General features: G+C 37.9%; 1 protein-coding gene and 1 long non-coding RNA gene across 2 annotated transcripts in view; both read right to left on the bottom strand.

The window, feature by feature from the left end:
* PLXDC2 (plexin domain containing 2) overlaps positions 1–26652 on the bottom strand; it is a 254364-nt gene that overhangs the window by 184161 nt on the left and 43551 nt on the right. The gene's annotated exons all lie outside the window — the stretch shown is intronic.
* Positions 319–26652, bottom strand: LOC108498473. Its single transcript, XR_001875183.1, has 3 exons — positions 26540–26652; positions 3481–3568; positions 319–414 (listed from the first exon to the last, which is right to left on the bottom strand). It is a non-coding gene; the product is annotated as an uncharacterized LOC108498473 (long non-coding RNA).

The raw sequence follows: 26652 nt of genomic DNA, 5'->3' as shown, positions 1-26652 counted from the left end.
TTGCTTATTGCATTTCTTATGTCTGATGAAAAACCTATAGGAGTAGAAAAAACAACTAACAAAACAAAACCAAAAGAGATTGAGCATTCTGCCTGCTGGTGCTTCTATTAAGTAGAAAATCACATATTCCCTGCCCCTGAGGTGTTCTGCTAACAATGTGCTCTTTGGATGCTTGCTCTTTTCACAGCAAATTTACAGCTAAAAGTAAAACCAGGCTTATTAAAAGCACACACCACCACCACTACCACCACCCAGCTGAAACATCCCTCTCTCTAACTAAGAGAAGGCTCACAATCTCCTAGGAAACACTTTTTGTAAGCCCAGTTAATAAAATGAAGATTTATTAGTGAAATATGCAAGGTTCTTGGAGACCTTCTTCCCACAGATAAAAATAAGAGGAACGTACCTTTCTTTCTGAAAAAGATGAAAAGAAACGTGATCGGGATAGGGCTGTGATAACATGTTTAGCATAAAGCAATTGATGCACAGTACCTGCAATTGCAAATACTTCATTTGAGAAGCTACTGCAGAAGTTGTTTATTGTCAGCTTTATCTAGACAACACATGAAGAAGGATTCCTATCATAAAATTAATGTGTCATAGCACCAGTTAAAAAATAACCTTCTTCCTAGCTTTAACATTTTGATCTATCATCCTGTTGTAGACACTATGATAACATTAGGAAATGAAAATATATTGAGAAGCTTAACAACCTTGGATTATCCTTGGTGCCTTTCTCTGAACAATTCCAAGTTCTACTGCACTGTTTCTGGGAGAAAGAGACCATGACAGTACACAGTACTCAATGTAAAACTGCCTTGTGAAATGTTGCAATTGCCCAGTGATGTTGTCATGTTTAGTTTTCTATTATTTTCCTAATAAGTCCTACATTTCTAATTCTACAGGACCACTCCTGTAGATGCAACTGAATCTTTCATAGAACTATCCACCATAACCCTTCAGCAGTAATGGCCAGTAGGTCAAGGGTCATTTATGAAGTTAGCTTTTTTTTCCCCTCATAAGCATCACTTTACAATTATTTGTTCTGAATTTCTAACTACCTAAGATTAGCTAAAATGATGAACATTGCCAGGCCTCTTCCTAGATCCCTGATCCAGCACTGTGAACACCTAAACGTCTGATCTTGATGGCATATGCAGGACCCAAGCATTAAACTTGTAAGGTACCTAGTTCCCTGTTTTGGAGCCACACATTTTACTTCCCAGTCTGAAACACAAAGACAGGAACAAAACCTCTGTGCTTGATACTCATAAATGAACAAACAAACAAACAAATTTGTAGTGTAATGCAAGAGAAAGTTTCTGAGCTGTTAATTTATACTGTTTAAGCATCCTATGTGCTGCTAAGGTTAACATCCAAATGGATTGTCTGCCACATACATCTCAACACGGATACAGTATTTTTATAATACAAAGGTGATGTTTATACAGATGTTCCTTTTCTCTCAAGTTATGTTTCTTTCAGTTTGGGTACTATAAAAAAACCTGGTTTTGGGAATATTATTTTGAGATGTTTCAAGTAATAGCATGGTCCAGAGCGCTTTAAAAAATTTTGATTGAAAAGATTCTAAAACCAGCCACATTTTTGAGGTCCAAATTTTACTAAATTTGAATTTAAAATCTAGAATCACCACTTTGATGGCTGGCAGTAACCTCTGATTTCACTTGCACATCAGTTCAAAAGTATTTTGCTCAAGATGCTATGTAATATTCTTAATTTCTAAGTCTATCCTCAAAAAGACTAGAAATTGCATTTCTGGCACTGATTTGAATACTTTCACACTATTATATAAATGGCATTAAACTATGAAAACCTGTATGATGTCCAAAAATGCTTGTTAGCCAGGTGTATTAAAATCACTGTAAAGGTTGGCGTTTTTTTTTTAAAATAAAAAGTAGCAATAATAATAGTGCTAGGAAAATATTAACATCTGAATGACTTTTTCTATGTGTGGGTTAATGGGGCATGTGAGCTGACACAGGCAAAATGTCTACCCAGAAAATAAATTCTGAGCATGAAGGTTTTTGTCTAGAGTTGTGGAACATGACAACTTTAATCTAAGCCAGACAGGTTACCAAAGACAAGGTAGCTCCAGAGGTGTGCTTGAGATCAATGCATTCTTGGATCACAAAGAATTTGCTGCACTTGCACTTCTGCTGGCAAGGGAGCTAATGAGATTAAATTGAAGTTGTGCATGCCCATGCAAAGGGCAGTCACCATCATCTTCTGTGTGGACATATTCAAAGCCTAATGCAAAAGGTTTTGGTGATGCATAATGTTAGGTGATTCATTTTAGCCACATGTAAACAACATAGCAGGAAGAATTCAAATACAAAAAATAAGTAGAAAATACCTAACACAACGTATGTTAGAAAAATATTGTGGAACTTACTCTTTGCAAAGCAATGCAAAACACTCAGAGTAAACATTTATAGATGTTTGAGGCTATTAATCATTGCATAGTTTGCTTCCTCAGGGAACAGAATACATATTAACAAAATTCTTCTATTATTAAATCAGAAGACAGATTCTGAACAGAATGTCATAAGGGACTGTGTTGACAGAGTACTGAGAACAACGGCCAGCAGGTCAGGCGCTTAGCCTCTTCTGCCATGATGCAAAGCATCATCCATCAAAATATCTAACAAGGTTGCAGTTTTATGAAGAATAGATTTTTGCTTACAATGTAGTGTAAGCAAAAATGGTAGCAAAATGGTAGCAAAAACGGTAGCAAAAACTATGGTATATTGTAAACAACAAACACATTACACAGAAGAGAAAAATATAGCTACTTCATGTTAACAGTTAAAAGTGCAGTTAAACACTGCACATAAACCCACAAATTTTATAAAAATCACTTTACAAATAGAGAAATAAAAAGAAAGAGAACCAATCAACAAACTATTTTTTCTGATAACATAGTACAAAGCTTGCATTTTTTTCTTCATAGTCTGGACCATTAAGCTTTCATCAGGAAAGTAAATAATGTTCATATTATATCCCAACTTCAGGATAGGACTGCCGACAAACAAGACTGGCAACGAACCAAGAAATTATTTTTTCCCAAGACTGGAAAGTGTCAGGAAAGTTGTTCTTAGCAGACTGTTCAATTCCCTAACTCTGCTATTGCCCCTTTTTTGCAACAGGCTCCTCATCAGGCTGAGAAATCACAGCTTGATTCAGGCATTCACATTACTTCTAACAAGCATTTACATGCAATATACTGTGGTTTTAATCCTGTGCAGTGAACGGGACTGAGTGAGAACATCAGTCTGTCTATCACTAGACATCCCTCTGCCTCCAGCACTGAACTTGGGAAAAGGGAAGCAACAGATTTGGTTTCACAATCAACAGTTCTAAAAAAGGTAAAATGAGAACTCTACCTAAGTAAAGATGCCTTAAATAAAAAAAAAATAAAAATAAAATACATCAAGAACATATTGATTTTTGAAATACTACCTTTGCTGATGGATTAATTGTCTAGCTTGCATGCTCTTCACGATAAATACTGACTGAAGTAGCAAGATCGTCAGGTCATTTGAAGCCCCTGTATGTATTAATTTATATATTAAAACAACAGAAATATAAAAGATCCCTGTGCTTGTAAGGCTTAGAAGAATAAAAATGTAATTGTAAATATTTTATAACTATTCTCTTTCAAATATTTATCTGCTCTTCTATAACATATCCCATTTTTTATTCTCCTTTCTTTATTTTTCCATTTCTTATTTCACTCTATCATTTCTTATCTGTTCTTGCAGTTGCTTTTAGAAATGGAATCTGGAGAAAACTCCTGCTGAAAGATAACAGCTCTGTTTGCAGATTAAATAGTCTATGAGGAGATTTAGCACATGCAGGGGAGCTGATTCTGCTTGAAACTAAGCACCATCAGTCATGTTCTGAGCATCAACAACCACAGCCAGCATCACTTCGCTTAAAAGTGGCAGAGTTTTGCTGGATCTAACCCTTTCAAAGAAGATAGAAATAAAAGCAAAAAGAAAAATAAAGCCATGGCTTAAATATGAGTTTACAAGGTCATGTAGTGATAGGATAAGAGGTAATGGCTTTAAATTGAAAGAAGGTACATTTAGATTAGATATTAAGAAGAAATTCTTTACTGTGAGAGTGGTGAGGCACTGGAACAGGTTGCCAGAGAAGTGGATGTCCCTGGAAATGTTCAAAGTCAGGTTGGATGGATGTGTGAGAATATTTATTAAAAAAAAAAAAAAGACGCTAAAATTTAGAAGAAGAAAGAAATTACTGGATTTTCTTTGATTCAGCCTCCCAAAACATTCCCTCGTCTCTGACAATAACATACAATCTGAAGGAGAATTTCCCTATAGAATATTCTACTTAGACTTACCTAAGACAAAAAAAAACCAAACCACAAATCACAAAAAATCCACGAAAACCCACAAAACCAAACGCACAAAACAAAAACCACTACCAAAACAAGAATGGTTTTCTAAGTTTTTGAAAATAGGCATACTGAATTATATGCATTAAATTTGGTTAAAGCTGAACCAGCCCCAAGGAATCACCTTTTCTCTACTTTCTTAACATTCTGTGAGTATTTCTCCATGTTTAAAGCTAAGATATACAGGTGTTCAGACTTTACAGTGGTGGGAGAGACAAAAACAGTAATAAGTCTCAGTCACTGAAATAAGCACTGCACGGTTTCTAGAGTTTTTATTTCACAGTATTTATCTACTGTCCTGACCATAGAGGAGAAAAAAAACAGATAGAGATTTATTTCACTTAACTTTCGCAACTCGAAGTTACTAGTAATATTTAGTCTGAATTAGGTGCTTCAGCTCCTACAATGTTGAAAGACAGACAACACACCAGTAGACCCAGAAGTTTACTTGTCCCAGCATTTCACACACCTGCCTTAGACTGGGCTGACTCAAACCTTGTGGTACTTCCCTCTCCCCACTGGTTACAAGTTGATCCTGGATAATAAACCAATTAGGCTAACCCAGCTCTATAGGCAGCTACAGTTCATGAAATGATTTCCAAAAAAATAAGTTAGACCCATACCTAGCATTTACTCAGTAGGAGTGCAGCTTACACGACTATCAAAGTGGAAATTAGTGAAATAACAAATTGGCTCTGCTCAGGAAGATTAAAACCACATTTTTCTTCCCCCCCACCCCCCCTTAGTATATATAAAACCACTTTTAAAACCTGAAATCAGATTCTCCTTTGTTTATGTAGCAAAAATGGACACATATCTATAGCCAGCATACAAGTAAATACAGGATTAGAATATTCTTTTAAGGGTATGCAGAAATGTTCAGAAAGTGATATTTAGTTATCACTATCAACCCTCTTAACCTGCATGTTACGTAAGTCAGGTTTCTGTAAACTCACTTAGCACAAGATCCAGTATTACTTTCACATTGAGTCCAACTCCTCCTTCCTGCCCTTCTTGAAAATTGGGACAATGTTCAGCAGCTTCCAGTCAGCTGGGACCTCTCCAGATTCCCAAGACAACTCAAAAACCATTGAGAGAGGTTTTGCAATGACATCAGCCACCTCTTTGAGGATTCTTGGATGAATCCCACCAGGTCCTATAGATTTGTAGGGATCCAGCTGGAGCAGCAGATCCTGCACAATTTCAGGATCGACTGGGAGTTTATCGGTCACAGTCCTCCAGCTCAGGGCACTGAAACCCCCTTGGTCTGTCATCTGTGTTGAAGACAGAGATAAAGTTGTCATCCAGCTTCTTCAGGAAGCTTCTTCATCCCCTTCTGGCCCGGGCTATACCAAGTGTGTGATGTTTACAATTAATTTCTGGGAAGCTGAAGTCACTCACAAGGACAAGGGCAGTTGACTTGGGAGTGTCACTTAGTTCCTCAAAGAATAATTCATCGGTGTTGTTGTCCTGGCTGGGAGGTCTATAGTAGACAACCACAATGACATCCACATTACTTGTTTGTCCCTTGATTCTTACCCAGAGACTCTCCACTGTGCCATTGTAAACCGTGAGCTCCATACATTCTAATCCCTCTATTATATACAGTGCCACCCCTCCGCCTCTTCTGCCCTGCCTATCCCTCCAAAGAGCCTGTAACCATCTAACAGGGCACTTCAGCCACAGGACTCTTCTCATCAGGTTTCACTTATGTCAATGATGTCAAATCTAAGAGACTGGGCCAAAGCTTCAAGCTTCTCCTTTGTTCCTCATGCTGCCTGCATTGGTGCAGAAACATTTCAGGTGTGGGTACATTGTAGCCAACACCATCTCCAGCAGATTGAGGGATCATATTAGTGCTCGTTTCCTCAAGTTTTGGCACATCAACCCATCGCTCATCATAGGTGAGCCTAGTTTCGTCCCCTTCTCCATTCCAAGCTAGTTTAAAGCTTTATCAACAGGCCCTGCTAGCTCCCGTGCTAGAACTCTTTTTCCCCTCTGAAATAGGTGCATCCCACCAGGTGTCAGTAGACCAGGGATTGAGTAGATTATCCCATGGTCAAAAAACCCAAGCAACTTTGGAGTTTTGCATTGATGGATAGATCTGCCTAATCCTATCATTATTATTCCCTGTTACCAGAAGGATCAATGAAATCACTACCTATTGTCCTGATCCCTCTACCAATTGTCACAGGGCCTTGGAGTCTCTTTTGTTTTTTTGACTTTGGTTGAACCTGTACAAAAATACACCTTGCTAGGGATCCATCACAGGACTAAGACAGTCAGGTGTGCACCCTGAGATGCAGTACAGATGATGCTAAATAGCAACCCTTCTTCCTGCCCATCTCCTCTGTCTACCTCTCCCTATTCAGCAAAACAACTCAGACACATCTCATTTTCATGAACTCCACAAGTTTAAACTTAGTTTTAAAAACACTGATGTACTACTGTGCTGATTTAGAAAAATCCAGCAGCCTTGGATTCAGCAACACAGAAAAAAGAAGCAGGACAGATCACTATGAACACCTGGAAAGTGTCCCAGGTTTGACTTTCAGGAGGCAGGCATGTGTACATGTCTAAACCACTCATGCAGTTAAAGCCATATCATCGAGTTATTAAATTTTTAATGAATACACATTTCTGAATGCTGCAGTAAAGCTGGTGATTTCAGATAGATTGAGAGAGCTTCATGCTGAATACATCCTCTGCTTAAAATGCTGTTAACAATGTCATATGTGCAAATGAATGCAGTCAATCCATCAACAGTGGTTTTTACTGTGTTCTGGGGCAAAGCACAGGCAATCAAACAATACCAAGGGGAGAAGTGAAAGTTCTGTTCTTCAGTTTGCAGTGCCTTTCAAGAGAGACTGAGCCTCACAGTTCCTCGTCAGCATATGCTGCAAGGAGTCAGAATTCCTTTCATCAAATTTACAGGAAAATGAGAAAAAGTGGAAGTAGAAGGAAGGAAAAAAGACAGACAACTCTAAAGAAGTAATTTCATTGTACACAGTGTGTCTTACGGTTGCTGATTAAAAAAAAGACAATTTGATTCATTAAATGGCGATTGCCATTTTGTAAACATAGACTGCAGGCTATTGATTTAATTGAGTAAATTCCACCTATCCTGGGATATTGTAGGGATGCACTAAGCCTTTTATATCACTCCAAGCAATTTGGCATATTTCTCTGTATTTTACTTTTAGCTCTCATTAACAAGTGTTTATTTAATTTAATAGCATTTGTAGTGGGAGTATTCAATGTGTGCAAATTCTTGTAACCTCTATTAACAGGTTTCCAGCTCAGGGATACAAGACTCAGTTCCGATAAGTAAAAAAGATGGTCAGGTACCTTTAGCAAGGAGCAAGCCTGACAATGCTGGCCTTCGTGTTTTGTGGTGGTGAGATTATAATTGGAAAGAATTTGCCAAAGCTAGGCCAGACTCCAAATATATCAAAATATTCAATGGATTTGAGAACTGCAAGATATTGGTTAACAGAGCCTAAAATTAAAATGTCATGGTGTCCCAGCTTGGAACCAGCAGAAATTCAATGCCTGAAACTGCATTTTAGATAATCATTTCCCCACAAAAGAGAGAAAGCCTAACAATGCCAACAGCTTTTCTATTCCATCTAAATTAAGTTTGAAATTTGAAAGAGCTGCCCTCTTTTTAGTCTTACAAATAGAGCAAAAGAGAAACGGAGGTTTCGCTTAGACCAGCTCTTATCACTTTGTAGACCAAGGGACTCGACCCCTGTGGGTCCCTTCCAACTAAGGATGGTCTGTGATTCTATGAAGTCATGTTTCACTGAGTGCCTCACTTTCTCTGTTTGGAAAAGTATGTATTTCCATGGTGCTTGACTGCTTTTCATCATATTTCCAGGGATTTGTCAGAACTATGGTATGCCCTAGAAAAATACACCTTACTTCTTTTTCAGCAGAAATTCTCATTCATCATCTCTTATTAGGTCTCAAGGTAAAAATTTTCATCTGTTTACTTCAATTGTTGAAACAAAGCCATCCATCACAGTCCATTCATTCTGCATGAATTACTGGCATCAGGCATAACACATTTACAGTGGTCCCTGCCCTACAGATCAAAAGGTAAAATCTCAAACAAATGCAAAAATTACTCAACAAATTCCAATGTAGAAATGAGTTCACGTAAATTCTCCTCTGCTTGCTAAATGTAAACTGACTTTTTTTTTTTCTTTTACTTCACTCCATGGCCTGAATGTATTCACAATGAAGAACTATGGGAAAAAAATGGATGATGAATAAAATCAGTACTTGTAACACAAGAAATAAAGAAATCTCACCGTAATTTACCAAGAGAATGAGAAAAATGACAGAAATTTTGATACTATGGAAATGGAATCTTGGAGCTTTCCTAAAGATTTTGCTTATGTCCCATGAAGAACGGGACATAAAACTACAAATCCTACATACATCAAACAAATATTCTCAATATTAGGAAAACAGAAGTGATAGTCATACAAATAATAATCTCCTAAGCACATACGGAACTTTGAAAGTAACGGACAATGGAATGAATTGTGTAGGCATTTGACATGACTAGGGATAGAAGAAAAAATCATGTATATTGATGTCTTCTTTTCTTCCCAAATGATGACCCAAATTTGTTTCTTGCCAGCTGGTCTACAACAGAGCAATCGAAGCAATCAACTGGCAAGGAACTCTAAGCCAAGAATGATAGTGATGTTTGCTTCTACAGTGACAAATGCCATCTCAGCTTCCATGTGCTATTTCTTTTAGCCAAGAAATCTAATGATCTCCTTCTATAACAAGGCTGCTATAGCTACAGACAGAAAAAGAGTTTATCACAACTGAATAAAGCTCTGCTGTGCAGAAGACAGTTTTCAGATCAGAACAATTTTCTGTGGGAGCTAAAAACCTCACCGTCTTGTTTTTTCCCAAGTGCAATAGAAACTCTTTGATTTTGTTTACACAGTATTTTATAGCATATATATAGTGCACACATAATTTACAAAACCCCCTTAAAAGTACAACACCATTGAATAAACAATCTCCCACTTGGAGAAGGGAGAAAAAGAATGAACTGCATATGACAAACATTTGTCAAGCTACTTAGCATGTTTCTGCAACAGTGAGAAACTTCCTGATAACAAGAGTAGGAAGAAAATAAATGGAGCAACAGTAGAGGTAGCAGAAAAGTGGACAGGATAAACTATTTAAAACAAAATGCGGCAAACACTTCTATTTTTATAAAGGATTAATAGTGTTCATCACATAGGTACCTGTAAATAGTTTGCATAGAAAATGATAAATATATATTGCAGAACTATAAACAGAGTTTGCAGTCATTTCTGAAGGGAAATAAGGTAATGTAGGTTTATTAAAATTCAAATGAAAGATTTGTAAAATCCCAAGACATCAGCTTTTGGTGTCATGTAAATGAAAGCAGCCCCAGCAGACACAGGAGGATCACCACCATTTAAACAAGATGAAAACTGTGCTGTTGTAGTCAGTTGATTTGAACTTATTAGGAGAGCACTTGCCAGCTCATCAAAGTGCGGTCTTATTCCTGTTAAGCTCCTTCTCATCCAGCATCATTCCTCTTGATTATTAACATCTTTATTCAGGTACAAAGGCTAAATCTACTGTAAGACACCTGCTATAAATCTGTTTGGAAGTTTGGTTGTGTGGTCAGGGGACTCTGACAGCATGTTTATGCATTAAACATACACATTACAACTACATATAAATTTCTTTTCCCTCTTCAGTCTCCCCTTTTACGTATTTACCCTTTTACGTTTCTCTGGACTATGGGTCTCTGAAACCAGAACTGACTTGGTATTTCTGTCTGGCACAGTGTCAGAATTTAACAAATAAGAATTAGTAACGATATTCCAGAGGGTGTTGTGCAGTGCCAGAGGAAAGCTGTCATGAGGTCACATGTCAGCTGTGCCTGCTCGCTGCCAGCGGGCTCTAAAGGGTTTTGAGGAGAACCCCTGCAGAATACTGAGCAGGAGAACCCCTGTGGAGTCATTCATCCAAACCCTGCATCCTGCTACCAGAAATAACATACTGGGGAATAAGGTTGGGGAAAGTAAAAAAGGCAAGGAAAAATAAAATAAGCAATAAACTAGACACACATATACAGCTAAACTGCTTGGAAGTGAAAACTCAGCAGGGAGGTAAATGTTGCTACATAAGTTTGAGACCACATACAACACAGAACCTCCAATTTTCATGCAGTTTAATTGCGAGTTCTTTCCTCCTTCGGGAATTAAATCAGTGAGAACCATATAACTTAGAGTGGTTTGTTGTGGGCTCTATCTCCTGTAATCAGTGCCTGGTTTCATTTTTTCATGAATACTGCCTCTGTTGTTGCAAGCATTATTTCTCTTCTCCTGTAAAACTGGATTGCAGAAAAAGGTGTGTGGGAATTTTTAGATGGAAAAGTCTGCCGAATTTGAATGAGAGAGCTCCACTCATTTCAAACCACGTCAAAGAGTAGATGAAGAAGCTGTAAATGACATGCAACTAAGGGCTCAATAAGACATCCATAAAAAAGATTGAAATGCAAACTGAGTGGTCCAAATAAAAAAAGGCTGAGTCTTGCCTTTTATTTTTTAATTAAAAATCCACTCCATGAAAGCCCTGTAATAAGTTAAAAAGGGTAAGTGAATTATCTTGACAATATTTGTAGAACAAAAACAATACAATTTTCTGTGATTGAAAGGGATGTAGTGAAAATCAATCAGAACCAAAATGCATCCTTCTTTCCTATTATTCATCATCATCATTATCATCATGGCTAGGCTTTGCGAACGAAGATTTGGGAAGGGCTCTACCCACATTTGTTGCAAGCGCATTGGTGGCTAAAAAGGCCAATAGGAGATAGACATTCCTATTATTATACTTTTATTAAATTACTGAATTTTTTCTTGGTATTTTCAATACTTGGTAATATTTGGGTGCAGTTATCCCACCACTCTGCTATTTTCATAAGAAAAAACTAAATAATTCAAAATTACCTGCCATTACTTCAGAGAGTTTTAGACCAGAGTAATTTTTGACATCACTTCTCATGATTCCAGAAGGGGGAAACGTTTCTTGCACTAAGTGCCAGAAAAGTACAAGGAAACACTCTAGTGAAGAAAAAAAACCCCAGACTAGCTCCTTATTAAGGCATCCATTCACCTTAAGAGTTGCATTCACTGTGTGCTTTCAAGCCACATGCACACATTTCCAAGCTTTCTTCTCTTCACAGCCATCCTTCCCTCCCTCCACGTTTCACACAGGTTTCTACAGCAATGCTTACAGTCGAGTGCCCAGCACACACACAACAGCAAAATATCCCCTAGGAATGAATGAGGAAGAAAACAGCATTTGATGCTGCCTTGAACAGAATTCAAGTAAAATGAAAACAGCAGTTTTCAGTCATTCATTTAGTCGTTCATTCATTCATTCACTCATATTCTCTAACAATTAGTCTACATAATCCTTTACAGCATTTTCTGATACTGAAGAGAATAAAAAGCACCAGAAATCATCTTCTCAGGGAAAGGTGTATGGATGGGCAAAAGGACAGAAAGGAAAGGAGGGGGTTGCACAAGCCAATACCTGCTCATATGGTATGACTGGGGGGCTCCTGTCCCATTCAGCAGGTTGCGAGAGCTGTGTGGCAGGACAGACTCACCCACCCCTCACCTGTGACAGCAGCTCCTGCCTGGCCCTGGGACAGGACACTGCCCAACCCTGCAGATGCACCACATGAAACTGGACCATGCATCTCTGGTTTTAGCAAGGAGCTAATGCACAGGCTCCCCACAGGCAGGCTGAGCCTGAAGGCACTTGTTCTGGAAGGCTGCAACAAAGGAGTGAGAACCATTGTCTCCATATATGACCTCTCAGGTGTCCCTTAACATGCAGATGCTCTCTCTCCATTTTTGTTGGATGAACATAACCTCCTCAGATTCACACTTAAATGGATTCAGAATTGATCACTCAAGTTGAAAAGCTGCTCTTGACCACTTCTTAATGGGTAGTTTTGTCTGTTATCAAGTTTCAGCATGGTTTGCCATCACACTATCCTTAAAACAAAGAGAACTTTACCTTAAGGGTTTGACTTTCCCTGACTCTAAGTTCCCCATAAGATTTCAAGCTACAAAAGGTGCCGGAGTCCAGGGGTGGTTATTCTGGATGCTGGCAGAGGACCGGGTTTAGCTCATTGTGCACATGCACATCTCCATCTCCAGATCAAGCCCATTACCTCCAGCAAGCGACATCATAGCATCCAGAAAGACATGCAAACAACTCTAAAGATTTTGTGTAAAGGAGAATCTGCCAAATACATGTGCAAACTTTTCTCTATTTCTCTTCTCTTCTAACTATTTTAAAATCATGTCTCATTTCAAGCCTTAATATATTAAATTGAAGTCTTAAGTCATTAGGACACTTAATGCCTTTCTGCTAAATGAGGTGCCTCTCTACTAGAATAAATGTTTTCACTGGGATTTCTCTGGAACACAGAGTGTTTGCTTTTAAAAATACCTCATTTTCTAGATAGGTTCTTTTTGTGTTACCCTGGTTTTAGTGCAATTGGGTTGCCTTGATTTTTTTTTAATTTTCTGTATTTCAGATTGAAACCTGTCATAATGTCACGTCTTTCTTCTATGTATTCAGTGAAGAAGTTGAGGAGATTGAGGAGAAAAAAGGTCTGTGTATGAAAAAAAAAAAAAAGAAATAAAATCTCTACAGGTAAAAATACCTTTCTGAATTGCCAGGAAATACCATTATAGTTTCCCCTATGTACCAGTATATATTAGAACATTATCCCTCATTTTAAATAATATGATGTAGTCTATAATTTTGGCCATGTAATTTTAAAAAAAATGCTACTACAAATATTCCCATTTGTTTTCAGCATAAGCATGAATTGGAATTTCCAACTATCTCTGTAAAAAAATACAGAAGAACGAAGATTAAACTGAAGCTCACTTTCATTATGTATCACCAGTCTTGGCAGGGCATTGATCCTTTGAATAAGCATTTCCTACAGTAGACAAAACCCAACCAACCAACCAAAACCCTGTTAAAAATAAATAAATAAAATCCTGTTAAAAATAAATAAAATCAGAAAATGGCCGGATACAGATGTCACAATGCACAAACCTGGTGCAACGTAACAGTGCAACTTAAATGTATTAACTTGCAGCGTTTTATTAATTTCTCAAGTACTACAACCAATTTACAAATAACAGGGACACCATCTGTTCTCTGAATCATGGTAAAAAAAGCCTGCTAGCAATTAAGGGGTTGTACACAAGACACAATTTCTGCAGATTTCACTTTCTTCCTGTTTTGTTTTCTTTTGTTTGCTTAGTCTGGAAACCATGTCATCACACCAGTAGATGTCCTTTCCAGTGTTTTCTGTTTTTTTTTTTTCTAGACTACTTAGCTTACAGATGTACTTTTTTAATCAGTGTATTTGGTATTCATGACTAATGCGAATTTGTAGACGAGATCTGAGAGAATTATGTGGATTTAGATTTAGAGCTTTTCTCATCCTGGCAGACTGACATTAGTTGAATATTTATTCTGCTCTGGCTAATGTATTCTCTCTCTGTGGCCTCTCAATTATTCTTAGTTTTCCCTTTCTCTTTTTAATAGTTATGGTATATTAGTGTAAGTATTGCTTCTTTTGGGTTGTGCTATTACTGAGACTTTGCTAACATGTGGACATCAATGCTGTCACAACTATTTCACTGTTACAGATTTTCACAGTCCTCGAGGGTTTAAAGTTAAAAGAAACTATAGATTTGTTAATGCATTTTGCAGTTTGATCACGTTGATGTGTTCAGTAACGTGCTCAGATCTTTGGAACAAGTCTGTGGTCTTTGAATTGTATTTGAGAATGATTCTTATGTACACAATACCATTCTGTCACATGACAGAATTGCTATTCAGATAAGTCAATAAGGACAAAGTGAAATACAAAACAAAGTCATACAGGAGAAGTAAATGATGTAGGCTGCAATATTACTTGACGTCAAAAACACTCTCTTCGGCCAAAACAACTTTCCCTAAAAAAGAAGTTCAAGTTCACTACTACCATAATGCCTTGGACAGTTAACTGAACTTTGACAGCAGAGACACAATGACTATTTTGGTTTCCATTGCAGTAAGTCTAGTCAACATCAAGGACTTTCTTTCAATATATCCCTACCCTTGAAAGAGCACATATTCCTCCTGTCGGTAGAATACTGGAAGGATTAGGATGAGTAGGAATTCATCTCTAATTTTAAGCTACAGGAACACCTGGAGTCCTGCAAAGATCTGTAGTTGTTGCAAAAAAAATCTTCCACAGACATTGTGCTAAATCAATCCTCCCTGCCAAAACCCTCAAAAGCCTACGTAAGTGTGACTAGTAAGATATGATTGCATTTGCCAGTCACACCAAACACAGACTTTTTTGCTTTCCATAGTGAATGAGGTGAGGACCAGTCTCTCAGAGCAGAAGATAAACCAGACCAGCATCTTCAAAACGTCTACACAGAACAATCCTGACTCATGTGACACAGAGGAAGCCAAGGGGCACTTTGGCCACACTGCCATTAAGAAACAGAACTTGCAATATCATTAGTTCTCAGCTGCTAAGAGATGTCTTTTGAGATTGACAAAAACTGAGCACATGTAAATTCAAAATTACACAGAGAATATGTAAAGAGATTTCACATTCATTTACTGAATGATTTTAACAGCAGAGAATTTAATGCCAGGATTTAAAAACAGAGAATTTTACAACTGCCAGTAAAACTGGCCCAATATATCTGAGCACAGGCCTGAATTTCCTGGAAGTGAACCTTCATTTCGAAGGAATCCTGCTCTTTCTGATGTCTGATGCCAGCATTGCACTTCAGTAGCCAGAACTGGAGTTGGATCAATCGCAAGCAGCAATTAAGTGGATCTGAGATGAAGGTAATAGGTGTATTTTCAGTGTGGAGGAAACCAACCACACCACTTGCACTAATGGGAGTTGTGCTTTTAAACTTTATTTGTACTGTATGCTGGAAATCCTACTCTGTTCCACTGATCTACAAGGTACTTGACCACTATACTTAAAAATCGAAATTGAGAATGATTATCCTGTTTCACTTTTTGCTTACATGAGTGCCTGACAGTTTAAATACAAATGGAAAGTCCTGACTTACTACTTTATATATAAAAGAGGTATCTCTGCTCATAGGAAATGGAGAGGAGTGGGTAGACACACCTCTAGACTGGATCTGGGAGCACATCACAGGAAAGGGAAAGCACAATCCTGGGCTCCTGTGGCAGAGGAAGTGACACAGGGGATTCAAGGTGCTGGTAGGGACCAGTGGCACCCATTTTTGTCAGCAGCAGACAAGCAGCGTGCATGAAGCAAGCAGGGACAGGACTGGGCTCTCTGACTGGATGTTTTCTGCTACTGGCATGAGCAGGGATGTACACAGGCTTCTCCCTCTGGGCTTCAGAGGTTTGTTCCAAACTTCATGAGCTAACAGAGCCCTCAGAGGCACACACAGGCCAGAAATCATAGTGTTTTTATTTACATTTGAGAAATTATTTGTAGCCTGTGTGTGAAAATGTATGTATAGACATTTGTGGTAAGAAAGCTCAAATATCTGATTATTTAATTGCTTCACTTGTTCAAAACAGCTTGAGTAAAACTACTCCTTGTTTGTGCTTGTGGAATTGAGCCATAGTGATTACATCAGAGCAGAAATCATCTCACCTAACCACAAAATACTTTGCTTTAGGGTGCCTTATGGAAACAGGCTATTCACACTACTGTAGCTAGAGGAAGATTCTATATGCTAGGAAAGCTAAGGCTGGCCGCAGTTCCTGTATTTATGTGGATGGTACATATCTCTCTGTACGTGATCAAATATTTCTTTGTTCTGTCTCAAAAGACACGGTGCTGAAATGCACAAAAATAGTATTTTTTTAAAAAATATTTATAGCAGAACTACTCTGCATTTCAGTACCCTGCCTACCCACAGGATCAGAAGGGCAGAATACCTCTTTACACATAGCTATGAATGAAGAATACCTTTGAAATACCACTCTGGTGCTGCTTGATCTTCTGTTAAACAGAACAGGCTATTTAATGTAGTTCACTGAGTTTTGCCTTTTCCCTGTCACTGCTCCTGACATAATTTCACTCTTAAGAAAAGAGAAGGGTGTATTTTTTTATATGAAATAGATTACATCTTGAAACAGCCATCTGTAAGGCGGTATCGTTCTCACTTTTATTTAACTCTACATTTCCTAAAGTTTGTATACTTTTTCAAAGTTAAAAAATTGTTCATTTTGGCACTTGGCAATTGGCCTGGGAGAAAAGTAGTGACAGGACTGAAAAATCATTCTTGCAGTGATCAAGATGCAAAAATAAAAAGTTGCTTAACAAAGGCAGAAGATATCTTTTTATAAGTCGGTCTTTCTACCAGCAACTGATTTCCACCACCAATTTGAGTTTGGCAACAGGCAAAGATTCTCATTTGCACCTCTGGCACCAACTTATGCCGCTATTGTCTGTATCACCATTTTATAACCCGTGTCCTGCTCCTAAGGGAATAAAATAACCATACAAGTACCAGGCTCAGTATTACGAGTCTGCAGGTCAGGCACTGGTACAGCAAAGATAATGCATCTACCATTTGGGTAAATGTGGTCTCTAGGTAAGAAACTTTCTCAGAGCCTGGTCCAAGGCAGCATGAATGACCAGTGAGAGTCTGTGATAGAGTACCGAAAAGTTGTACTCCAAGAGCAAATACTAATGTAAACAAGGACTATTCTAGAAGTATTGTGGTGGGACATTGCTCCTATGACTATACCCAGGTTTGGGCACCAGCCTTGACTCACTGCTCTGTTTTCCAGGCTCTTACTCTCTGCTTTTACCTGGGACTTGAGCAGAGTCCCAGTCCTCTGGCTACTGTTTTGGAAGAATAAGTAGCCAGTGCAGACAGCACAATATAATGCTGCGTACCAGTATTAGGCAGTTCCTAGTGAAAAGCAAGGACCATGATCTGCTCTGGAACCATCTCAACTGCAAAAAACCATCCACCACCTCTGAAGAAAACTCAGGAAAGGAATTTTGCATTTGTTACAGGTTCCACATGGGTCCAATAGAAGTCAAATATAGTTTTACTGCTGATTTGTTGGAACCACTTTACCTTCCATGCCTGATTTCAATGAGGTTGTTTTTCTTTTTGCTCCTTTCCTCCCTTGATTAGGGCACACCTGATGGATTGATGAGGAAGAAAGAAGCAGCTATTCATTCCACAACTAGTGGGTCCTGTTTCTCTCTGAAGTGTATCATCCAAAACAGCTACTGATGTTTTCAGTGAATGTCTAGCAAATATTTATCACTCTGACTACAGCCAAGCTTTAATTTGAACTCTAACAATGATGACCTCAAGCAAAGCACTTAAAAAAATCACTAGAACCCAGTAAAAGAGAAATTTGATTGTAATATGGCATGCAGCCATCATGATTTATCAAAGTATACCAAAAACTGGTGAGTTCATTAGCATACTACAAAACTACTTCCCTACTACTCATGTAGCTGTTTGGTTGCAGTAGTCAATAATCTACATTGAAATCCTGGGTTCACTACAAACAAAAGCATGCGAATTTCAAAAGAAGTTATTTAGCTTTTGTGTTCTGTTGCATGAAAAAGAGGGGAAAAGGAAAGGGAGGAAAGAAGAAAAAAGAAAAAGGAAAAAGAAAAAAGGAAAAGGAAATAAAGTAAAAGGCGGTAGGAACTGACTTACTGATTTACAATTTAATTAATGGTGAAATAATTTGCTGAACATCAACAAGGTTTTAAAGATGCTCTGAAGGACTATCTGAAAGTTCAGTAGTGTCTTAAGACTATAACATGCTTCAGTGGTCAAGATAAATCAAGTCAACAAATCAGGGGTCTGTTTTTGAAAAATGGAAATCTGTTGTTCTCTGCTAAATGTTGAATTAATCTTTATTGTGAATCAATATTTTTGCTGTTTTCAATACCACAAAAACAAAGTAACTCATTACTCACTTGTTATCCCTTCCCTTTTACACTTGCAAAGCTGTTAACCCCCACAAAGATGATAGTCAGTTGAGAAAAGCAGGAAGGAGCAAGGGCAAATGGCACAAAAGATCATTTCATTTGCTTGACTAGGCACATTAATGAATTCCACTTAGACTGAAAAAATGCAGTGAGTACCAGCATCATACATTGTTTTAGCTTGAGTGATTCAGAGTTTATGCCATTAAAATGTACAGTAAATTGCAATTAAGCAATTAGACATGAAAGAGCATAGGCTGGGTTGAAATAATGTTAGACCCCAAATGCCTTGTTTATTTTATGCTTTGAGCAGTTTCAGCTTTAACTCTATTTCAAAATGACATATGCCCTGTCAGAGCTGTCTAACTGTGGTTATAAAAAGCTATCTCTTTTTCTTTCCTACCACAAAACAATTCTTAAAGTATTTTGTTCGTATACTTTTGTGTAAATCCTTTCAATTCCTGTTAATTTGTTTGCTGCTCATAGAAGCTGCCTTCCAGAAAGTGTGATGATGGCTAAAAGGCAAAAAATGAAGGGGAAAGACAGGAAAGCTTTCCTTAATATTAGGAGAAATAATAATTTAGTCTACAGGATAGTTTTAGTATAACCTAAAAAGGATGCCAACATGAAAAATTATTTTAATTAAACTACGAGTAATTGTAAAACCTTGTTGGAAGAGATAGATTCTCTGCATCTCTCAGATCAGAATGTAAAATATATAAATAGGAAACTCAGATGAAGGATGTACAGAGAGATGAGATAAGGTAAACTAAATTGTAAGGGAGAATTATGACTATATCTCATTTTTACATTTTTTCCAATAATTTCCTGGTGTAAAAAAATTCAGGCCTCACGAAGACTCAGTGATGAAGTCTAGCCTATACGCAGCAATGAAACAAATAAGGGAATACATTTTAGTAAAAGAAAGGAGAGATCAATACAGAAATCTTACAGCATAGGACTTCATAGATGATGCCAGCGTTTGGAATGGTCTAGGACATCAGGATATCTTTTAAACATATGTTTTGGTGATCTCAGTTGAAACCTACAGAATGAAGTTTTATCACACCAGCAGGTCAATGTGTTTGTATCAGAACTTGTAAGTATTCATTCTGACCACGGGATGACATCATTCTGATTCTCATAAAGCAGAGATGACAGTTGTTGAAAGTGTTAGGAAAATATTAGGGAAAAATAACTGTCATTATACAGTTTTGCTAAGGAGAGTTTAAAAACAAACCTCAAAAAATCCTACAGAGTTTAGAAAAAAGGATAGCTACACTTAACGTGTCATAGTGGGATTTTTAAGCACTAGCTTTCACATTTTCACATGTGTATTAAATTTATTTTTAGGATGTTTTGTTGTATCCCAAAACATATTTCTTTTGGTAGAAACAGGAAGGTAAATACTGTAAAAACTATTATTGCATAACAGCTACTAATCAGCAAGGTATGCTTCCACTTTTATTTCCAAGAGGAAAAAAAACATATACTAGATCTGCAGGTTTTATTTTTTCCCTTTTCATTCTTTTTTCAAACAGAGTGTATGTACTTGAGCCATTACATTGAAATATTAAAAGGAGGCTTAAAGTCTCAAAAAGTAACTAGTGAGATGTGATTTAGGGGAAAATATGCCAAAAAAACCAACTTCACCACATTTTAAAATTAGAAAAAATAGGTATATAAAGTGCATTATAATGTGTTTCACATCTGAAGCAGCTGGCACTAAACATCAAAAGGGTCAAGCTAGGGAGACTGAACACTGGCCTGATTCAATGCCACAGATTTTACTGTATGAGGCCATCTCTCTGTTTTCAGCATTGACTCCCGATCACGGGCAGTATAAGACCTTCCACAGGGAGCTTGTGATCAGCAAAAGCAAACAGTGTTTGTGAGGTATCAAAACCTTCCCTGCTCTCTGCATAGCAGGAAAAATGTCTGTTCAGGCTCCAAGGCAAAACTTGGTTCCCAACAAAACAACTGTCGTGAAAAACAAATGAAACTGAACAAAACCCTTCTACCCTTTTTGTAACCCACACACTAAGGTATCTTCAAATAGCTTATTCATTATTCTGTAGGGAGCCTTCCGCAGCACTCCTAACCTCTGTGCAGAGCCAACTGCACAGTGAAGAAATTAGTGACATTTGTGAGATCATGAGATATTTTGGAGAGAGTGAACTCTCATTTTTTTTCTACCCAAGTGACTGTCTAGTTGTGTTCCTGCCAAAAATTTGTTTTTCTCTTTCCATGTTTTCTGTTCTTCCTTTTTAAATTAAGGTCAGTTTGGAGTCAAAGATTTAACACAGCTGAGTTTTCGGGTTTGTATTGAGAATAGTCATTTACCCATTTGAACTCTAAAATTCAAGTTTTCTTACTTTCTCCAAAATTTAAGAACTCAGCCATATTGCAACTATATAGTTAATCAAGTTGTGAGTATTTAACAAAAATAAAAAAAGAAAATGGAGGTATTAAATATTTTACATTTGGATTTTAGCATATATAAGTCTGTTAGCAAAAATGCAAAGTTCAATTTCCTGATGTCTTCCCAAAATAATGAAAATAAATGTAGAGGTTACGAAAGCACTTGGCTCAGCAGACTTGCAGACTAATGTCCTCTGTTTTTCAGAACAGGAGGAATGTGGATAGTGGCCAGGACATCTGTCAGACAAACTCCATCAACAACCAGAACTCAGCAAGCCAGATGTGTGCAATCTAATAATCCTGGTAGATCAATATTATGTAACATTGAAGTTGATGAACTTGCAGTACAAAAGAATTTATTTGTGACCAATCGTGATCAGTTTATAGTGTGAGAAGACTACCTGAGAGGAGGTTGTAGCCAGGTGGGCGTCGATCTCTTCTCCCTGGCAACCAGCAGTAGGACAAGAGGGCATGGGCTTAAGCTCTGCCAGGGGAGGTTTAGGTTGGATATTAGGAAGAAATTTTTTACAGAGAGAGTAATCAGACATTGGAATGGGCTGCCCAGGGAGGTGGTGGATTCACCATCCCTGGAGGTTTTTAAAATGAGACTGGATGTGGCACTTAGTGCCATGGTCTGGTAACCACGGCAGTGTTGGATCAAGGGTTGGATCTATAATCTTGGAAGTCTTTTCCAACTCGGTTGATTCTATGATTCTATGATTCTGTGAAGACACAATTACGGGATTGATACTGCAGGACAAACCAAGTTTGCTTTTTTTTTTTACTTATTTTAAAAAGACAAATAACAATCACCAAAATCAGCAGAAAGGATAAGAGACTAAAAAGAATTATGTCTTTAAAGCAAACAAATAGGAGCCAGCGTGATTTATCAGAGACATATAACAGGTCATCAGTACATGACATATCAAAAAAACCTTAGGATCATTATTCAGGGATTAATTATCTCTGAGGGTCATGTGGTCCAATCCCTTCCTCAAACCACGACCGATCTTGCAATTTTTTCCCCTAAAATCTAACTAGATTTCTTTTGTTGCAACTTGTGTCCATTTCTACTTGTCCTATCACCTTTTATTTTTAGCTGCAGACAGCTGTGAGCTCCTCCCTCACCATTTTTTCTTACAGTTTAACAGTCCCAGGCCCCTCAGCCTCTTCTCACCTTATCCTTCTTGTCCTTTTTCTTCCAGAAATGCTCTGTGCCAATAAACCTTCATAAGGAATGGTTCTTGAAAGGTAGGAAATGCCAATGCAAACTTACTTAATCCTTGAGTATGCTTTATTTACACAGTTACATGAGTTATGAGGCAAAACTCATCTTCAGTGAGTACACAAAGCTGGTACATTATTTAATGTAGGACCTCTCTTATGTTGTTTCCACAGCTAGATGACAGGCAGTAGAAACTTCCATGGCCCAGAGCCTGACCTGACAAGACCACTGAACAGAGCTCTCAGGTCTCTGTTACCAGAGCAACCCCTTCTCTCTCTTCTCCTCCTGGTCATACGGCCCTGCCCTGTTGCCCTTGTGCTGACTCTCAACTTTAGCCTGACCACTTGGTCAGCCAAATCACCTCACCAAGCTGCAAGGGACTTTTTTGGATTTTTTTTTCTCACTTAAAGAGTCAAATCATCTGTCAAAAGCCAATGCACAAGAGGGACTGTGGCTAGGTAGCCAGACTTGGGGGCAAGAAATGGATAGAAGGAGCACATCCTGTTTTTACTGCATATAAAAGTAACAGACGTGCCTCCAACAGATCTCTAGTAATAATGTGTATAACAAATTCCCACATGATAGAATCCTGTACAGCCTATGTTTTAGGTAGAGAACAAAGGACAAGAATGTGTGAGAGCTACAGAACTAAATTATCACAACTTTGGTGAAAGAAGGAGATGACATCTCCCTTCCACCCTTCATAAGCACTCCACAATGAGTCAGGACCAGTGTCAGGATCTCAGTTTTACAGAGCACAGGGAAACCAATCAGAGTGGAAATCTGTACACAAAGTAAGAATATATGTTAAAAATCTCCACCTTACTGGGTCTTAATTGTCTAGTCCATCAGGTAGAAAGCAGAATTATTAAAAAAAGCAAAGGAGAGAAAAGTAATTCAACTGTCTTTACAGCACTGCTTTTGAAGGCGCACTCATCTCCCCCTCACTGCCTCACAGTGCAGTATGACAAAGGTTTGATGTTTGCCTCAATGGAGAGCAGCATCTTGTGCAAGGAGTTGAAGACATACAAATGGCAGCATTTTTACTCGCCTTTTCTCTCAGCACCTTCAGATAATTTCACTCCTCTTCAAATAAAAAATGCAAAAAGTCAAGGCTACTACAAATACAAAGGAGGTAAAATCAAAGCAAGACTACTAAATTCTAGCAATTCTTTTGTAAGTAAATCAGAGACATGGCAAACTGCTGATAATGTAAGAACACAAATAGTCCTGGAGTTAGAATGAAGGAAACAAGAGTCTCCTTTCTTCCAGTGTAGACAAGAAAGTAATCTTCTTTTATTAGGCCATATTTCCCTGTACTTATCACAACTGGAGCAATAAGATTTCATACTGTGAACAATCACGCATTGCACATTCTTAATTGTAATCAAAGTTTGGAGTTTCTAGATTATTTAATTAAATATTCTCCTACTGCCTTTAACATATCATAGAATGATAGTATTCTCATAGCTCAAATACATCCGTTTGAGAGATCTGACCTATCCCTACTCCTGAATGAGTCATCGTATAATTACAAAAGCCACAAGTAACACTATTGATCATCCCATATATTTACTGATGAACTGTGAGTGACACAATTCCACAGAGAGCAATACTGAAGGAAGAAGCTTCCTGAGCAGCCAGCAGGCCAGACATGAGTGCAGACCAGAAACTTTCAATCTGCATTTGGACTTGTCATTGTCCACAGATTAGACTCATTCAAAATTTCCATCCAGCCAAGGCAATCAGAGAATTGACAGGAAACAGAAAGAATTCAGTAACATGATTCCCACATGAGGCTGGAGAAAGCCAAAGGCCAGTTTTGCTGTTCTTCGTCAATTAATATCTCCATGCAGTCCTTTCAATTTAGGGAAGGCTTCAACAAATGTTTGTTATGATTAAGCATCACTTTAGATGATGCTTAACGCTGGAAAGGTAAATAGGGTAAATGAAATCATGGAAGTCAGGACATTGTCACCCACTTGCAATGGAGGAGTTTCATGGTGATGCTGAGGGCAAATGGCAGAGTAACTGCATGCAGAACATGCTGTGCATTATTAAGACTTGGCAATTGCACAAATGATTAAGAGCTCACCATCACAAATGCTTATTCACAGAAATAATTGCTATTCAGATAAGAAAGCCTAATGAAAGCAATGGATCTGCTAAAATGCTCACAAGGACTGAGGTCAGAGTAAGACTCATCTACAAGCTAAAAACAAACTAAAGCAGTCTGTCTTATTCTCTGTCTTGAAGACACAGTCCTAAAGCAAGAAAGTAGGGCCTCAGTTTTATGTCAGGTGTTTCCTTGATAACATTCTATGCTGTGTTGTGGAAGAAATTCCCATGATCTAGCTAAGCAGTAGGTGGAAAACAGTCCGTGACAGATTTAGGCATCTCTACCAAACACTCTGGTTAATTATACGACAATAAAATGCATTATTTTTATCTTCTTTTTGCATTGAAAAGGTCTGAGTGCAAAATATGATAATAACTTTAAAAAAAACTTTGTCCCATTTTATACAACATAATAATACCAAATAAGATACAAAAATAAGGTATGCTATAGGATTACAACACTACTGTCCTTTTGCATTTTGCAATATTAGAAATAAGAATTCATATTGCAATGCTTCAGCCCTGTTACTCACTGTCATTTCAACAAGTGCTTTAACAAAGCACAAAGCAAAGATGGTTGACTTGTAGCTTCCCAACTAAGCAGTTCTCTTGTGTTGATCACAAAGCAGGTACCTTCCTAGTATATGGTTGGCAATAGAAGCAATCGGTCATAAAAACAACAGAATGTCAAGAGGGAGCTGCTGAGACCAGGCTTGTTGGGTTACACAAAGCAGAGCGGGCCACCCAAACCAGAATAGTCTCCAGCATGTCATGATGCAGCATTAGCCATGTAACTGCTTCTTGCCTTTGAGACCCACAGTTGCTTCTGAATCAGGTGCTGTGCAATTTGTGGCCACATAAAGGCTCCCTTGGGAATCGTCAGAGCAGAAGCAATCTGAAGTGTATCTAACATTGGATTAGAGAGATGTTACTTCCGTAAAACTCTTTTACCATTAAAATTCCATTCATGGACACATATGTCTTGGTCTACAACTCAAGATGGGTGATGAGTGTTAACTTTAAAACTTTAGGTTTTCAACAGGATTATCAGTTGCATAATTTAGCCAGTAAAGTTCTGGCATAGTCTTTCTCAGATCCACAGACAAAATTTCTATAGACAACAATGGGAACAAAATATACACAGAAAGGCAAATGAAAAAAAGCAATCCTTTCCTAGATTCATAGAATATTTATCATATTCTTTTGAACATGTTAATGTAGATTCCACACAACAGTGATGGATTTCCGTTTTCACAGTCTATGTCATGTTAATATCCATATTTTCTGCCTCTAGGTTTAGCATTTGACAGTGAGCCATTAGATAAACCATGAAGTACAAAGGGAAATGCAAAACAAAAGCATGCTCAGAGTTTCTACAATCAGCAGTGCAGACTTTGCCAGATGGAGCAGATGATATGGTCAATGAAGGTGCAGAAGGTGAAAGAATTAATCTAAGGAAATTAACAGGATGCTTGACACCAGACTGCTCCACAAAATCTCTTGTGTCAGCTTCAGCCGTGTATGCAGTCAAGTGCGCATGGTGGACATGCACTAATTATGTGTGCCTCTCTCTGCTCTTACGGAATTTATTGATTGTTTTTACTGTGCTTATTTAATTTCTTTTCCATTATTTAGTTTGGCCAAGAAATCTCCACTCCAAACACTTTGAATTGCAAATTACAGCTGCCAAAAAACTAGCCTTTAACACTGGTTCTTGCGCATTTTCCACAGTGTTTCCAAAAGCATCAAAAAATGCCCTTTCTTGAGAACTGACACCATTATATTCCCATCAGCAGCATATTATGCTTGCACAGTGCATCTACAATTATATCTGGATTTTCCATGCATATAGCTGTTTATTTGTCCCCACACAATTTTTTCATCTTCTTTCAAGATCCACTGAGGATGCAAGGGAAGAAGTACATAGTCCAGGATGACAACAGAATTTCTCAAGATAGACTTCTGTGGTTTCCAATATGTTCCATCTTCAACTATTCACTTATGAAATTTGGAAGACTTGGACAAAAAAGTCTACTTCCTACAGCAAGGGCTGATTTTGGGTGCCTTGTACTACAGTCTCAGAATTTTCTACACAAAGTGTAGAAGAAAGTATCTTTGTGTAAAAAATTTAGCGATAATAACTTTGAAGAGATGGAGTTTGCTTCCATTCCCACAAGGCAAATATGTGTTTGTGAGCAAGTTTATGCAGAAGAAAGAAAAGGTTTATAACCGTTTTGTTATTTAGAAGACTCGCACTTACTCCCTGCAGTTCCCTTTACTTGTATTTAACTCTACTCCAAGTTCTTCCTCTTAAAACTTCTGCAGGTCCTCAGACAGTCTGTGGCACTGAGCAGGAGGGCCAAGGTCAGAGAG

This window comes from Lepidothrix coronata, unplaced genomic scaffold (assembly GCF_001604755.1).
Source record: "Lepidothrix coronata isolate B3197 unplaced genomic scaffold, Lepidothrix_coronata-1.0 Scaffold59, whole genome shotgun sequence".
Lineage (NCBI taxonomy): Eukaryota > Metazoa > Chordata > Aves > Passeriformes > Pipridae > Lepidothrix > Lepidothrix coronata.
This window is presented reverse-complemented; position numbering and strand designations above follow the sequence as displayed.